We start from the raw sequence: 18390 nt of genomic DNA, 5'->3' as shown, positions 1-18390 counted from the left end.
AACTGAGGTTTCAATTTATACTGGTTCAGAAATGACATGTTTTTAGTCTTTTTTGTTACTGTTTGATTAGTTATAAAGCATATGTAAACTTGAAAATTAGTTGGTCGGCTAATTGTAGAAGTAAAAAACCACAGCTATAAAAGAAATCGTTTAAGAAGGTAGAACAAGCATCTTTCTTCCTTTTGATTTATGAAAGCAATTGAAATACGCTGCAGTATTATCCTCAACACTTATATCTAATGGACAATTAATTTAAGTTTATTTAAGAAAGCGCAGTGAAGAAACAAAAGGGTTGGGCTGCCACTAGGAGAGGATGTGAACATCAAGCATGGTGGATCAGAAATGAATCGGCAATTTGCCATTTAAAGGCAAACATCTGGTATGATCTACAGCTTTCAAATGCTTGGAGCTGACACTTCATATAAATGTTGTAAGGGATTATTGCTACCGCTGGTTGAAAACCAAAAATACTCCTTGTAAGGAAGCATTTTCAAAATTGTAGTTTTATTCCAATGAGGAAACAAAAAATGAAGTGTCTCCATTTTGTTCATGACAAAGGAGAAGATGGATGCACTTTCTCCCTCCTCTTCCTCCCCTTTGTCTGTGCAGTGGGGTGCTGGTTGGGACACCCAGCTCCAGTGAGGTCCTTGTTCTGGGCTTTGTGTGGCGGGTCTTGCTCTTCCCTGCTTTGAAAGCCTTTTTTTCTGGATCTTGAGAAACATTCTTCATGAAAAAAGGAGTCCAGGGATGCTTTCCAGTGAAGAATGCAAAAGTTCAAAAATTTCATCTTAGCCTTAGCATATTCAGTCATGTGCTTCTTGTCCCGGTCCAGGTTATGTTGGTGTACTCAGTTGTGGCTTCTGTGAATTACAGATCTTGGAGTCTTCTCCAAGTTCCTAGCAAATATCTACACCAGGAAAAAAAAAAAAAGTCATAACAATGTTTCTGCTGGGAATTACTGGGACATGTTGTGTGGGGGGTTTGTTTTGGTTTGATTTTTTTTTTTTTTTTTTTTTTTACTTATGCCTCTCCATCTTCTCTGCTATCCCTGTCGCAGTTTGGGTGGAAGAAGCAGTTAGAGAAACCTTCCACAGTCACCGAAGCAGGAGGGCGCATGGCTTTAACACATTTGCATGTTTGATGAACTGGTCTGGTAACATAAACCAAAAGCAAACACAAGTGATGATGCGCGCATCTAACATGAAATCAAGCAAAAGCAAAAAAAAACCCCTAGGTTTTCCAAATAGATTGTAACAGTGCATTTGACATGTGGTGTTATATAAAAAAGAAAAAAAAATTACAGCTGGTTTTGGGAGGAGATGGGCAATGTCTAACCTAAGGGTCACCTTGTCATCGGAGCAGGTGGGTGGACTCTCTGCACTCTGTATATGTGTTACACTTCAGCTGCTGTGAACTGACTGTGAACTTTCTCCAGTTTTCTTTCAAAGAAGGCCAACTGTGAGTATTTGTAACACAGACATAGCCTTACTCTGTAGCAGCTGGGAGAAGCTTCTGGGTCCACGTGTCACCTTAGCCATATCTTCTCACTTCATGCACCTCCTCTTCTCCCTAGGTGCTCAGGCCTAAGGACAGGAAAAAACTTTCTGAGCAGTCCCCTGGCTGGGCAATGAGGTACCAGGGTGGCTGGGTATGATGCCGGGGATGCCTTGCAGATCTGGGATGACCAAGGCTGGCAGGGCTCCCTGGGTGGCCATGGGCACTACAAACCAAAAGATCCCTCTTTGGATGTTTTTTGGTGCTGGGTGCCTTGCCATCACCTGCAGTGCCAGTGTGGGCTCACCCCCTGAGCTGCTGCTCTTGAACCACAATTTACATTCATAGAGGCCAGTGTAAACCAGGAGTGAAATGGATATTGAAGGTCCAAGACAGGTTCTTCCCTACAAGAAGTGTAGGTCCCTAGTGCAGTTATCTGAAGACTTGGTTTGGGAATGAGTGACATGTAGGGCTTTCTCCTCCTATGAATCCCTCCACTCATAGCAGTCCTGTTATGCTCTTACCACATACCACTCCCCTGATTTAAAAAATAAATGTACCAATTCTGAGTGGTACAGTAACAGTTAATTGTAGCAATCCTGAGGAGTTCTGTGTTTTATGTATAAGCTGCACAGTGTGTTGTGACAACATCCTTTACCTAGTTCCGTGGTTAATCTCTGCCTCAGTAACATGTACTATGATGAGAAAATACAAGTACTGAAGAATTTAAAACACAGTTTGGTGTAGCCCAGGTGGTTGGCATCAGAGTGAGAAAAAAAAGCTCTCTGCATCCTTACCTCTGCTGCCAGTTGGTAAAGGGGCTTGGAGGAAGTTAATTAATACCTGTTCATTCCCTGCCTGAGATTCACTCCTGAAGATTTTCAGGAAGTGCAATGTAATTTATAGATCTTTTATACAGGGGAACCCTGCTTTCTGACTTCAGGCTGTACCTTCTAGGGAACAAATAATTTCTGTTGCATGGGATACTGACAGTGTCTCATTATTGAATGGTTAGAGCTTCAAAGAACAAGTTCTGGTGGCTGTGGTGTAGCTTGATTTATGCCTGTCAGTAAAGTAATTAGAAAACTTCTGACAAATTTAGATTCTTTTCCTATCACTAATATTCTCATATTGCAGCATGGAAACAAGTCTACTGGCATAAATCTGTGCAGAAAGAATTAAAGTACTACATGTAACAGAAAATGGGGGGAAAATAGACATGGATAAAAGAAGAAAAGATTTCTACAAAGCAAGATGATTCAAAATAAAATAGATATGAAATGCAGCATTAGACAGTAAAAATATATAAAGCTCCATCTGTTACCCTGTGGTTGTAAGGCTGAACCCCCTGTCTCGTGTACTGCTGATAACTGTACATCAAACATTATTGATGGCTCTAGTTGTTTTCAGGAATGAGTGAAAACTGATTCACTGTGTTTAATTGCTACTTTACAAATACCTGAGTACAAAGTAGCAGTAAAAATGCTGCTCAGATAGTGCAGCAGCAAATGTGGTGTGTTTTGGGGTTTTTTGGTGTGTTTTGGGGTTTCTTTTGCAAATGAGAAACACCTGTAGGTTTTTAATTTCCTTTGAGACACAGGAGCTGTTCTTTTTTAATAAGCATTTTAAAAAAATAATTCTGGCTTGTCACATCACTTAGACTGGCACAAATCTGGAGGAATATGTGTGCCTTGGAGCACCTTTCTGTCTTGGTAGGCAGAGACACAGATTCACTGAATAAGCTTTTTCCCAAACTTTAATTTGTTTTGATTGCAAAATGAGTATTTTTACCCTTAGTTTTTGTCTTTGGATTCTTAACTGTGACTTCAGCTTCTCCAGCGTAAATCGCTATGGTTATGTGAAAATACCTGGAGGTACCATAAGTTCCTGCACTGGAATGGAGCAGAGTAATTTTATGTTTTCTTGGCTTTTTGTCCCTGGAGATGAGGTCTCCTCCCTGTGGCTTTCTGACAAAAACATGAAAAGTTAAAGGTGATTCAATATGTGAAGGCTTCCCGTAGCTCTAACAGACATCTCTATTTCTGTGATGAAAGTGTTAGGTCCCATCACTCCTCTCCTTTGCCCATCCTTTTTGGTTCATTTCCTTTAGTTCTTTCTGCTATCCTAAACCTGGTTTATTCCAGTTGGACATCAAAGTAATAAAGCAGAAATGAATCATCCATGCATCTGATGAGATAAAGACGTTTCAATGTGAAGTTCTAGTTTAATTGTCTTTTATGGAGCACAAGGGAATTCTAAATAGCCAAATGAGCTTTCTGTAGATATCTGTGATTAGTAAAACTGGCCTTTCCCAGAAAATGATAAACCAGAGAAAACTTATATTTTGACAATTGAAAAAGGAAAATTATATAACTGAAATACAATTTTTTCATATTTTTTGGCTATGTAACATTAAGTGCTTCAGAATTGATCAATGCATTTACGGCAGGAAACAATAAGAAACATTTAAAAATATTAATTTAAATTTCCCCCTTTTTCAGAAGCCAAAAATACATGTTTAAAAAATGGGAATCCCTTTCAGGGAGATTCAGTGAATCAGAATCCAGGTGCAACCTGATTAAACTGGGTTCTTGATATAATTTCTATAACCCGATAGGCTCTCACACACCTGAATACTCTTCAAAGGTGGAGTATGAAGTAGTTAAGGGACTTTCTCAAGGCCTGGCAGGAATGGTGCGTTGAAGCAAGGAAACTTGCTTCATCTTCCTGGTGAAAGTCAGTCTGGTCCCATAATCACAATGGCATCTGCTGATGCTGCTGTCTTTGAAAGCAGATCTCTTCCCGACACCCTCCTAGTATAAACAGGTGACTCCAAGGACGTGGCATGTCCAGATTTAATTTAGGTATCTCTAGCCAAGCAGTGAACTGAAAAATAGGTAAGTTGCCTGTGAGTTGTTAGCAGATTTCGGAGAAAATTGTACAGCTACAGCTCACTACTTGGCACAAATTGTAAGGAAATTTTTGCCTTGTAATTATTCATAGGGAAAAATCATCCTTTGAAAGACTTATTTTCTCACATGGTATTGAAGGTGGCTTTGTATGCAGATACCCGGTAGGTCTTTTTCACATTAAAAAATCAAAGTTGAAAGGATTTTATAGACCTCTGATTCTTTGCCTTTAGGAAAGACAGATGGCTTCTTTTTATTCTTGATATATGGGTGTGTACAACTGGAGTTGTCTGTCCAGCCATAACTTCATAAAGCCCTTTATGATATACAGAGTCATTTAAATAAAAAAAAAAAACCCAGAATAGTTGTAATAATTGAAGATGATGTTTTTCCAGTGCTCACTACAGAGCTACACTTTAGAGAGTACTTGCCTTTAGAATTTGTAAAAGTTCTACAATGGAGAAGACAGACATTACTTGTTCAGGCCTAAGAATGATGAGCAGTGCTTAAGCTAAAAATAAATCTGAGATTCAGCCTCTCTTAAGGGAGCATTATTCTTCCTGCCCGGAGTCACATCTTCAGTTGTTTCCTTTCTCTGTGACCCTTTCCTTTACCCTTTTCCATATGTGATATCCGCATGCAACGGCTGTGCTCGTACCACTCCTGCCTTCCCTCTGCCTGTATGCACTTCAGAGCCAGCATTTCAGAGAAAAGAAATATACAAACCATTTATTCATTCATCCCTTTCCTGCTGCCTCCTTGTTTGCAAATTGAGCAGGAAGCTATTTGTGCCTGGTGACTCACCATCAGATTTTACGAGGGGATTATGCTGAACATCACCTATTTGCACACTCTCAGCTTTGTTGGAGGTCAATGTCTTGGCAGCATTCCCCTGTAAATACCATGCAAGTACCGAGCTGTTGATCTTGAGAGCTTTGAGTCATTTCTGTCTTCCATGGTAGTGGCCGCATGTCTTGTTCAGAACAGTTGCCGACAAAGGGATGAGGTGACAAAAATTCTGTCTCCGTATCGAATAGAGAAATTTCTTGACCTTTGGTTGGTGCATGGGTACCTGCTCAGCAGCAGCCTCTTCCCCTCCCCTTCACCCTGAATTCATTAATTCAAAGAGCTGTTGAGATGAACACACAAAATCTGATTAGATATTGTTCTTTGCCTTTCACTTTGTAATTCTCCTCCCCTCTTAATATGCGGTTGCTTCCTGCCCCTTTATATCTATTCTCACATTTTCTGTTGCCTTCCTCAGGGTGCTAATTTATAAGGTCCCTTAGCTTAAGGAGATATCAGCTCTTTGAAATTGGGGAGATTTTGGTGAATTTAAGAGTTAGCCTACAGAATCCCAGCTGGGGATTTGGGCATTTACTTTTTTGTATTTCTCTAACACTTTCTGCGTATTTACGGGCACATGCACATGACACAGCTGTAGTAAACTGTGTATTCAGTAGCATATGGGGAGGTCCAAGAGGCAGTCCTGCAAGCAGTAAGACAACTGCCTTATTAACTTTGTTTTCCTGAGCTGTGCCAATGACATCAATTTCTTGCAGAATGAGCCACTGTGCAGGTTTACACAAGATCTTGCAAAGGAAAAGGTCAGTTGAAGGCTTACCAATGATGGAATACAAGATGTGTTCCATAGAGTTGATACAAATTTGAAAATGTTCTTTGTATTGTAGTAATTTTCAGATTTTAAAAAACTTGACTTGCTTATTTTACTTTTAAAATGCTTTGAGCACCCTGGACTGTTAAGATAGAGGAGCTGAAAAACTTTCCAGACATGGATACATGTTTCTGCCATCTGACACCCTCATTTCCCATATGTTGCTCTGCTCGTACAGGGCATTTGCTTTCAGTTTTTCTGTCTCCACTGGAAATACAGAGCTCCCCCAGATCTCGCCAGGAAAGTGAATTATTTGGCTTGGAAAGGCTTTTGTATAGGTGAGCTCCTCTGCCACCAGGCATGCATGCCACTGGATACTTTGTTTAACTTGCTGATGGAGGCTGCCAGGATGCCTGTGATGGGATAAGATGCATTCTCCAAGTTCTCCATCCAGCCCTGGGTACATGCAGTTTTGGACAGAGCTTGGTGTAGCCACAGGTCTTCCCCTCTCTCTGATATCCAGTCAATAAAGTCTCTGTACAGAGGAGAACAGTAACAGACCATTCTTCTTCCTTCTTCACAGCGATAGGGTTTTCCCTTTGTGATGTGTTTTCTTACAAAATAATAAAAATGTGCTTTCTAAGTTCTGTTATGTACCTTTCTCATATACTTGCACAGAATATTCATCCATTACTAAAATATTGCTATTACCTTTGGCAGATTTATAGATTAGTATATAAAAGAACATCTTTTTTTCATAATAGAGGGATGTTCAATTAGATCTCAAATTTAAAACTTTGTTCAATAAGCAAAGAAAATAACTAAGCTCTACTTCTTGTGGCTTTTTCTGTCCTATGCCACTTACATCTTCCTATTCTCTTCAGAAAGGGTGGTGCCAGACCAGAACTGCAGATGTGCCGAGTGCCAACAGGAGAATTTGCCTCAAGGCAAACAGATTAAGGCTGAGTGTTTCTTGCCCTTTTTTCCTAGGCATTCTTTCATTACTAGTGTTTGTTTCCACTACCTATTCATCTTGAAACTCCTAGGAACCTCACAGTTTGGAGATTCGTGTCTGCATTTCATTTTGGAGAGTTTTCACTGAAAACTTGGGGCGGGGGGGGGGGGAACCTCACCTTGTAAAGAAGGTGTCTATTTTGTATTATCGTGATTTCATTGTAGCTGATGTTACAAAAATTGATCAACCTGGCATTAGAACTGCTCATTCAGGTGAACATATGTGTCATTGGAGAGCATCTGAGATGGCATAAACTTATTTGGGATAGTGAGGGAAATTGTAAAGAATTGCAGAGGGATTTTAGGAGATGGAGAAAATACTGTACACAGAAGCCACCACCACGTGTGGCTCGTGATTTTGATGAGTGTCTGGAGGCTGGGAAAAAGGTGGGGAATGCTTAGGGATCACTTATGTTACTGCCTGGGCATTTGCTTTTGGCCGCTGTTGGAAGCGACAGTCAGCTCATTGGACCCCTTTCTGAGGCAGTGTGGTGCTCTTATGTTCCTACAAGTTTCTGAAAAGACAATGTGTTTAAGAAGCCAGAGAAGCTGTTTCAAGCATGACAAAGAACTAAGGAAAGGAAAAGCATGAAAGGAAAGAAAAACAAACCGACTGCCCATGCATAAATTGTACCTGGCAAGAAACAACTATAATACTTAGAATGTATGATGTAGTTCATATTTTATATGAAATAAAACGTGTACCCTGTATTTTTTTATTAGGAAGTCTTCAGCTGTCTCACTTTGGCCTGTGCTCTGGTTTGTAAAGGTAGATGTTTGCATCTTTAGGAGAATCAAATGTTTTCAGGTCACTGAGCAGGAAAGCCTTTAGTTTGGCTAGATGTACAAAGTGAACTTCAGCACAAATTCCACAAGATGAGATTAAAAAATTTACAATTGCTGATTTTTAGAAACTTTTGGAGAAACAAAAACTGTTACAAAAATGGTTTGTTTTGGCTGGAAAGAGATGGTCGTTAATGCTTGTTGAGTTATCACGGTCACTGTCTAAAATATAAGTACAGTTCCCCATTGCCAGAGCATCTGAGGAATTGTTGGTTAACTCTACTTGGAGGGAAAAGTCAGTGTATTTCAGACCTATCAGCATTGTCATTTGCTGTTGCAATTACAGATGTAGATAATAGTTCTTTATTGATTTCATTGGTACATATTGAAACTAAACTCCACATAGGTATTTTCCCTTCTCCTTCCCAGGTATCTTGCCTGTAGAAGCCAGTCTCCGTGGCAACCCTAAGGCTGTTCTGGTTTTGGCATGTATTTCCTTATCAGCTTTGTTTAGGGTTGTTGAGCGTCTTATTGTTTTCTTTAATTCATGGGTGATTTGCTTTAAAAGCAAATTTATTTTTTTTTTTTAGAAAGGAACTTGCAGTCTTCAGTTCCTCTGTCTCTGTGTATAATTGGTACGCTGTTTGTTGATGTTATTGGTGAAAATAAGAAATCTGACATCTCAAATTAGAGTTTTTCTTCTATAGAAGACTTCTTGGGATTTTTTGGTAGTTACAGCCAAATTATCCCTTCTGAGACAGCAGTTGTATCACTTGAACTCGATTTTACTCTATTGACTACTCTATTTACTTCTCACAGAACAGCAAGGGTTAGAAGGGACCTCGGGAGCAGGTTCACCTAGAGCAGGTTGCACAGGACATTGTCCAGGCAGGCTTTGAATATCTCCAGAGAAGGAGACTCCACAACCCCCCTGGGCAGCCTGTTCCAGTGCTCTGTCACCCTCAAAGTAAAGTAGTTTTTCCTCATATTCAACTGAAACCTTTTATGTTTCAGTTTGTGCCCATTGCCCTTTGTCCTGTTGCTGGGCACCAGTGAGAAGAGTCTGTCGCCATCCTCGTGACATCCACCCTTGAGATATTTGTACATGTTGAGTAGATCCCCTCTCTTATACTTTCATGTGCCTGGCTTTGAACTACAGATTTTAAAACTAAAAAACTGTCTGGTGAAGTCATGCTCATTGCTAGTAAAAAGTATTAAGCCTACCCTTAAATTTATTTTACCATAATGTAATCTGCATTTCCTCTTAGTCTCTATTTTTGTCACATTTACAGTTTATGCCAATAGGATTTGGATGGAGAAAACAGAAGACTTGAACTCAGTCAGTGCTGTAATTTTCCTACAGCTGGGCATTGTACATTTTCGTTGAAAGCTTCATAAGCTTAATGTGATATTTCTAATAATTTGGATGTCTCAAATTTGTTACTGAAATTGAATTTTGTTACTGTAGCAATAGATGTTCTATGAGTACCTAAAAGATTTACAAGAATTTCAGATGTATCCTTCTAATTATTTACAGTGGAGAATAGGGTTAAATTTGATGCCCTTCTTCTATATGATCTTATTTTTTAATTATTGTATAGAATGCTGTGGTATTTGAAATCTTGATTTCCAGTAGCTTATGTGATTTTTTTTTTTAAGCAAATTGCAAAATTAATGGACACAAAGTACAACAGGCTTTCTGTGAAGAATGTCTGGGAAGAACATCATCTTTCTATAAAGAAAAATAACAATGGTAGCAAAATACTAATAAAAGTGAAGCCCTTATAAGGCATTTTTAAATTTTTAGGTTTTTTTTTTTTTTTAACAAGGACTTCACTCTTTCTTAAAGACAAAAATAACAGAACACAAATTAAGTAAAAAAACTTGTCTCCCTGTCCTCGTTTATAACTTATACTTTGGAAACAAACACAAATCTGTTTTGAGTGTGTTCAAAACTCAGACTAGTTTTTTCAAAGTCCTCTCATACTTTAAAAAAAAGCTTAGAACTGACAAAACAATATGGCTAAGCATCTTCTATGTGGAAAGGATGTCTCTTGAGCAAAAAAAAAAAAAAAAAAAAAAAGTCTCAAATAAAACTTTGGAGCTTTTTGAAAGTTGCAAGTTCCAGGACACTGTGTGCTCTGGAATGTGCCTGGATGAGATAGGAAATACTCTTTACATGTAATCTGATTTTTTTATTTTTTTTTTTTTAAAAAAAAGGGGGAGAGAATAAATAGATTGTATTCATTAAATGAAATAAAACAGTTTTCTAGTGTTCTACTGGGGTAAAACAATCATAGCTGCTTTTTTTTTTTTTTACTCCCTTACCCTTTGATACTAGTTGCAATACAGGATCACAGTTTTGTATGCTTGTAGGATTTGTTAAGAACACAATTATCCTATTATTTTGTATAAAACAGTTACAAAGTTACATGGTTTTGTGGGTAGTATGAGATAGCAGTCATGAATAATAAGGATAGAGGAATAAAGTTGTGACCACAGAAGGGGATCTTTCTTTGTTGATGTTCTGTTGAATTATTCAAATTGATTTATTATGGGATTTTGAATCAGAATGTAGAAAAGGAATGGTAACCTGTCTTTTAAGCCTTCACCAGCGTTGAAATCATTCTCCTCTCCAGTGATTTAATTGTTAAGTAACAGCAAGTGGTGGATGTTATGCTCTTCTCCTTCACTACTTGCCTATTTCAGAGGGCAGGGGGGAAAAGTGGGATAGTGTGGGTGAGTACTTGCAACAGTGCATAGCGGTGCTTGCCACTCAAATGCTGTGCTCATGGGGATGCTTCTGAGCACGCGGGCCATGGGCTGAACACTTCAAGCTGGATTACCAGGTGAGGAAATAAAAGTCAGCATTTGGGCTGGGTATTCTGGGGTTTCCTCAAAGTATAAATTTGCAATGACTAAAATGTTCTTTCTGGGTCTTTAAAAGCAGAAAAAGTCCATTGGCATAGAAACCTGTAGCCCAATTGGTTGAATTAGCAAAGTTATAATCCTCTCAGAAGAGAGGTTGAGGAATTGTTTTATTTTGATGGTACAAATACTGCTGTCTGCTAAGCACATGCGTCTGTACCTGTTTCCTCTACAGAAAAGGTAAGGGATAAAGAGGAGTTTTAAAGGAAGGTATTCTACTGAAGTCTGTCAAGACTGAAAACTATGATTTCTCGTTCCATTTGTACTTCTAATTTCTATTCTAGTGAAACAAGAATAACACGGTTCTTCAGATACCTACCTAAAGTTTATGAAGGGATTATCCCTCCATATATAGCATGTTCTTGCTTGCCTTTTGGAAGCATTTTTAATATCTGAAGGGTAGCCTTTAGGTTATAGCTTTTATAGGTTTAGCATAAGGCTTTAATCTCTCTTTAATGATTTTTGTGTGTAACATTCTCATAATTATTACTAATAAAGCTACTACACAGAAAAGTACAGTACATCCTTGTAGCATCAGAATTCTTTATTTGTTTATATCTTATTAGCAGAAAAAATACTGTCTGTCTCTTTAAATTTCCTAAAAAAAGGACCTTCCTATAATAGCACAGAGAAAGAGTAATGTAGGAAAAAATATTTAGATTTGGCTAGCAACATCTTGGTTAGGGAAGCAGTGTTAATTTTGAGGGAAAAGGTTGCTGAGTTTTTATCTCTTCTTTTGTTGTTGTTGTTGCCTGGGGTTAAGTTACAATAAGAATTATACTAAAATAGTAATAAAAATAGGTTTTTAAACATTGGATTTTATCACCCATATAAAAATCAGTAATATAACTTGATTATCTGGGGTTTGTACAATATGTACTTATGCCTTAATAACAGAAGACATCTGCTGAACTAATTTCCTCAGCAATTTAAAGAGCTGCATATATTGTGAACTGATTGATATTCTCTGTTACCTCAGAGCCTTTTGAACTTCGTTACCTTATTCGTTACAGCAAAATTACTTCTTCCTTAGTGATTTTGCTATATGGTATTTTCACAGAAAAGTAGATGTAATGAAACTTTCTAACTCTTTCTTCCCATCTCTTGTGATTTTCCTCCTAATTTCAGAATGCTACTTCCAATACAATTTTTCTAGCAATGAGAAGAAAATTTGCTGATTATGTCTCTGGTATATCCATTTACTTTTTTTTTTTTTTGGTCCCTCTGACAAATGGTCCAGCTGGCTCCCTTCCCCAAGAGACAGACAGTAATTTTCCTTGCTCCTATATTCCCTGTTTTGAGGTTCCAGCCTTCCCTCTCCCCAAACATGCTGTGAATTGCTTAGAGCATTGCTAGAAAGCTTCAGGGTAAAGCAACACTTCAAGTGTTCAGTAACTCATCAATGTACAAGGTAGGTGAGGTACAGTATTGACACTTTTCAACTTCCTCCCAACCAGTTTTTAATTTTTTTTCCCCTCCAGTGGTGTCTGCTGCACCCTTTGAGAAGTGCCCATATGTTTCTAGCTTGAACCTCTGACTGTAAGATCCCTGAGGTTTTTTGGCTGATGCTTGACTGTACCATTTTACTTGCCTAAATGCTGGCCATGCTTTAGCTGGTAGCGTGGTTTAGCAAAAAGCAGCACCAGTGCAGAGGAGTTGAGAGCTCAGTACCTGTTTTATTGCTAGTCAGCAGAGCTGGATGTGAAGTTTTGGGAACATATTTGACTATCCTGTGATTTCAGAAAGAAAAAAAAATACCAGAGAACTTTGTCTTGACACTAATCCTCAAACCTTTCAATTTTGCAATAACCTACTTTCTTGCACTGCCCCTAGTGGGTTTTCTTCAGTTTAGATGAACACAGATAAGTTATTTTCCATTCTGAAGTGCAACTTTTTTTTTTTTCCTTCTCCTTGGGGGGTTGGGGGGGGGGGAGGAATCAGCATTTCACACCTGCATCCCTGGAAGAAAACACTGAGCAAGATCTGGGGCCTCAGAGGAAGTCTTTAGAGCAACCAAGTACATGGCTGTGAGGGAATTACAAATAATAAACACCACACAAACACGGAACATCAAAATTTGCCAGGTGAAGACAACTAATGCAACTAATATGAAGGCCATGAATGGAAAGGTGGCTGAACAGGTTTTTTTATAAGGTTATGATGAGCATTAATCTGCGCACTGCATAATGGTTGATTACTGACTGCTTAAATTACCTTATACAGTGAGACTTCATCCAGTAATCCACAAACTCTGAAACAGCTGGTTTGTTTCCCCCGCATCTCAAAATTTTACTTTGCTCCCAAGAAACCAAGATTGTTTTCATATTTTGTGATCCAAATTAGTGTGTGTTGTGGACATTTGCTGTGCCAAGTTGGGTGTCCTAGCCTTCTGAGGAGGTTAAAAACAGTCTGTCATCCCCTCATTTCTGAGTCCAAGTCCACATTGCTGGTGTTAAGGAGCAATTAAGGAGGAGGTGCCATGTAGCTGTTCCAACCTCATTTCTCCTAGGCAGGTTTTATTACAATATTATATAGGTGATATTTTAAGCTGTATTTATTTTTTCCACAAGTGATGGTATGGCTGGCATATTTAGAGGTTTATTGTTAATTAACACCAGTTTATTAAAGGATTAGTTCAGGGGGCACATGCTAAACAGAACTGCATCTGTGTGAGGGTAAGTTGACCAAGGGAACCATGTTCTGCTCTCAGACTCTATCCACAGTTAATCCTGGATAAGGACTCTTTCCTGGATAAAGAGTAATTTTCTTTCCCTCTTGTGGTGGCGTGTTGTGTTTTTTGTTTGTTTTTTTTTTTAAACGAACTGTTATTACTAAATGGTATAATATCTACTCAAACCACCAATTCTGACTTTATTCATTGCCCTCCTACTTTATTCATATCTCACACAGGCAAAAGGTGATGAAATAACAATACAGAAAAAGTTGGGTTTGGCTTTAACTGTTGTGTAGCACAACAGGCTGCACAGGGACTTCTGTAGTTCCCCAAAATATTGTCTGGTTCATAGAATATGAAGAAACAAATACGTACTTTGCCAAGCAATATCAGTGGCTGTTCACAGAATTTAAATGTGTTGTGTTGAGCAGCAGTATCTTTGCATGTGACATTGCCTTTCTGTTGCTGATATGGTAAAAATATCCTGATGGGTCAGCCATTTTCTGGAAGGTGGAAAAGAAATATAAAGCTATTCCTCTAAAGTAAGAAGAAAAAAATAGGTAGTTGACAGGGACTAAGCACAGCTTTTCCTCATGTCCATTGGTCAAGAATGTGTTAGAGACCAAATACTGCCGTGAAAGTTAATCTTGCATCATGGAAAGGATGTGCACCACAGCACTGGAGAATGAATGTCACGTTTTTGTTACGTATTTGCTCAGAACAGAGCTCTCTCTCAGGAAATACATTAGGCTTATTTCTTCACTTGATGTCCTGCTAATGGAAGAGAGTGAGTGACAAGGGAAGTTCATGGGCTGATTTAGGAGGAAAGTCTTTTTAAAATTACATGGCTTTTAAAAATTATGCTCAGATGATATTAAATGCACAGTTTATTATCATGCATATAGGAAGTGATATTCAGAACCTGTTGATATAAACTGACACATTCCTCTGTTCTGTTTCCTTACAGCAGCAAAGGGTATTTTTCCCACAAAGAGCTTAAAAAACTGTGCAGACAAATATCAACATAGCATTGCAAGGCTTCATGCCGATCTGAAGTAAATACCCTAAATGAAGGCTGTGGTTTGAAAGGGAAATTAGAAGAAAAATGTTCATCCAAATACTTCTAAAAAATACTCAACAGAAATAATAGATGCCACTAGTGACTACATGGGGTCCTAGCTAAATTTCAAACCATATTGACATTGTGCATCAGTAATTCATTACTAGAATTTTTATTTTAGAATAAATTACAATAAAATCATAAACAATTTTATATAAACCACAGTGCTGAAGCATTGAGGCATATAACTTTACATCCATTACAGACACTGAATGAGAACGTAGTAAGGTGGGGGATCATTATGGAGAAAAAAGCAAAGAAAGATACAAAAGAAGTGTAGGTTACATTTCCCAGTTTCACTTGCTCTGCTGCATGCAGTATTCACTGTTCAGAGATTACAGGCAAATAGTCTTTCCTTCCTGAGACTGAAAGATCTATTGTTTGAAAAGTTAGTATCAGCCAATTCTTTGTGAAAATTCAGATTATTTTTTTTTTGAACAATGCATGCTGCCAGATGCACTTTTAATGAACTGTGCTCTGTATACGGCTTAATTATGTTTATTTTTTTGGACATTTTTTCCTTTTTCGGAAATATTTTAATGGAAAATCATATTCTTTGGTTTCTGAGTATTAGATTTTTTGTTGTAAGCTGAATTAGTTACACTTTGAAAATAGGTCAATGGCTCGTAGAGTTTGTGTAAGGGCTAAAAAGCACTTTATCAGTACTCATTAGGCATTGTGGTTATAAGGGCTCACTGTTAAAACATCTTGAGAATTTCAAGCAATAATATGCTACTCCACAGTTTTTAAATATTGCATATTCATAATAAACAAAGTTTGATTAAAACAGCAGTTACAATAGTTACTAGGGGCCACAATGTTTGGTTGTTTGGATATGTTCCAGTTTTGTTCATTATAAGGGGACAAATGCATCCAGTTTCACTTCCTTCTGTAAACTATTAATATACTGTTGTTTTTCAGCATGTTATAATAATCAATTGGCATTAGTGTGTTGTTGATGCAAGTCTTAACCTCTCATTAGGTTTGGTTATGCTTTCATTTAAATAAAGAAAACTATATAAATAGCAATCAGTTTGAATATAGTCAATGATTTAAAACAAGTTGTACCTTTTGGTGTTTTATCGTGAAAGCTCTTCAGCACTTGTATGCATTTACAGAGTGTGACCCTCCAGGTTTGCAGTGTGTAGCCAGCAGCGCCTGTTGTGGTTTTTTTTTGTTGCATTACACCAGGTAGTAACTGTGGGTTTGACTAATTAAAAAAGAAACAAAACAAAAACAAAAAACCCAAACAAACAAGGGTCAAGAATTATGTTTAGAATTAGAAGTACAGGTACACAAAATGTTCTCCTCTGTGACATGCTTAATGAGTGAAAATAAATGTATCCAGCAACTAGATGTGTATCCAATACTAAATATGTGGTTTGGCTCTGAGGGATGCATACGGGGTAGCAGGGGCGGTTGCTTGCTGGGATGACTGCCTGCCACTCTGCCCTTGCCAGGGAGCAGCACTGGGACAGGCTCCTATAACCTGACCATAAAGGTGGGGTGAGTCACTCATGAATTTTATCTGTACCAGCTGAGCCATTTGCAGTTAGTTATTCAAGATTAGCCTTTCACCGGCTGTAAAATACACACAAAATACCTGTGGTTTCTAATTAGTGTGCAGTGCAGGTTGCCTGTTAGGAAAAAAACCTTTGCCTTTATTGAAACGACAGCTTACATTTCGATAGAGAACAACGCTTGCAAACTACTTCTGTCAATAATGTTCACTTCCTTAAAAGCAACTTTTCTAATTAATAAAATCAATTGCTAATTCATGTTCCATCTGCATACTTCTAGAGCTGCGTAGGACACTCACAAAATTGTCCTTTTTTTAGAAAGACATTTCTGGAGATGGCAGTGAGACATATGTACAGCCTAAAACTGTATCTGCATTTCTGCGAAGTGAATCCAGGATAAAATTTTTACTTCATCCTCGGAGCCCATCTTGAGTCTTTTTGAATTCACCTGACCTTGGCACTTGGAGCAGGCTGCCCTTTGTGCTGGAGGTGGTTACTGGTGCCAGTCCCTGTACCTGTGCTGAGCTTCTGCCGACCTTGTCGGGGCTGGCTGCAGAGACGAGTGGTCTCTACCTAATGCTGATGCACAGGGACCCGTTTTTCATGTAGTTGTACGTGCGACTGTAATTTCAGCCAGGTGTTTTATGTCCAGCAGCGGAGTCACAAATGAACTCCTACTGTCCATCTGTGCCACTTAAGTGCTGGGAACAGGTCAAGGCTCTGGTGACAATGAGCAAATTTTTAATTGTTGGCATTTCAGGTGTTTTATAAATTCCACTAATATCTAGTAGCTTCCTTAAGAAGCCTCTACATTGAGGATACTACCTAATTTGGTTTTGTGTCTACTCCAAAAAATATAACCATGTTAATCCTTGCAAGGTTTATTTTTCTTTCATATTCTTAAAAGTATTTGAAAACATCAGTCTTTTTTTTTTTTTTTTTTTATGGCTTTTAATTTTATGGGCAGTCAAAATACCACAGGAAGGCCAAAACTTGCATTGTTTTGGCTCTGCAGATGTCTTCTTGAAGGATTAAGGCGGTCACCAGAATGTGTAAACGCTGTTTCCAGCTTTTTAAGTTGGTCACTAAAGCATCCTTAAGGGTAGCTTGGGAATCTAGTCATGCAAGACAAAGCCCTCAATCTTGCGATTGAATGCTAGTCAGGGACTTTTGTTAAAATGCTTTAGTAACTTTACACTTCAGAGCAGTTAGTCAATTCTCTTGCATTTGAGGCGCAGTGATTGATGTGTGTATGTAACTGTTCTGCTGATATATATATAGAGTGCATTTACCATAACCATAAGTTTACCTCAAGTTAGGACAGTGTAATTATTTAAACAAGGGTGTAGTTATTCAGAAATTATAATGTGACCGCAGCAGTTATCTGACCAGGCTCTGTTCATATGCACATTGGTGGCTTTCTACATTCTACAGCTTCTCACACTGCAAAGAAATAATACGAAAAGTTTATGAGAATTTTAGGGAAGATACTGCTTTGGTGGAAAGGGGAGCATGTGCCGATATAAAAAAAGACTCTTGGTGTTCTTGCATTAATTTTCTATTTTCAAAGGAAAGAACTAGGAGAATGGAAAATTCTCTCATCTCAGTTTTCTTAAACATAAAAAAACCCCCAAACCTTAAAGCTTTTTTCCTAGTTTTTGTGGTGGTGGTGTCAGGGTTTGGTTTTTGGGGTTGGTTGGGGGTTTTTTTTTGTCCTTTAATCACCTGGAAGGAAGTAGTTCAATGAAGTCTAAACCTGTTTAAGGAGCAATGTAGGGGAAAAACTAATTGTCTAATTACCCACCTCAGTGTCTTGGCAGGGCCAGGCTGATGCCCTTTCATAAGTTCAGACCTGGAAACAATGAAAAGAAAGTAATTAGAAAAAAATAACAAATAAATCACTTCATCTAAATAAGTTATGGGAAGAGCTTATCATAAGGTTACTGGTTCTTGCAGACTTCGAGGGGAAAAAAAGATAATACCCTATAAAAGACCCCAAATAACCATACCATTTCTGTTCCATATTTTTCACATTTTATTTGAATTTAATTTGGTCTTTAGAAAGCCTTAAATTTTAGAAGTTTGTACTGCATAATACGTTGACACAGCAAAGCTGTGAACTAGCAATACTGGGTTAAAATACCAATGTATTCATATAAATATTGTCTTCACAGATAAAATATTTCTCAAAACAAGGGCTCAGTTTGATGTGCGTTTCAGTAGTAGCAGTGGCAGGCTAAGCAGTTTGTCTTCTCCTCTATGTGCCTGCTGCTGCGCTACCTCATCCGTTACGCCATTGTGGTGGGGTTTGTAGGCAAGGGGGGAAGGGAGTT

The sequence above is a fragment of the Egretta garzetta genome, unplaced genomic scaffold (genome assembly GCF_000687185.1).
Source record: "Egretta garzetta isolate BGI_Z169 unplaced genomic scaffold, ASM68718v1 scaffold248, whole genome shotgun sequence".
Lineage (NCBI taxonomy): Eukaryota > Metazoa > Chordata > Aves > Pelecaniformes > Ardeidae > Egretta > Egretta garzetta.
Note: the sequence above shows the minus strand (reverse complement) of the source record.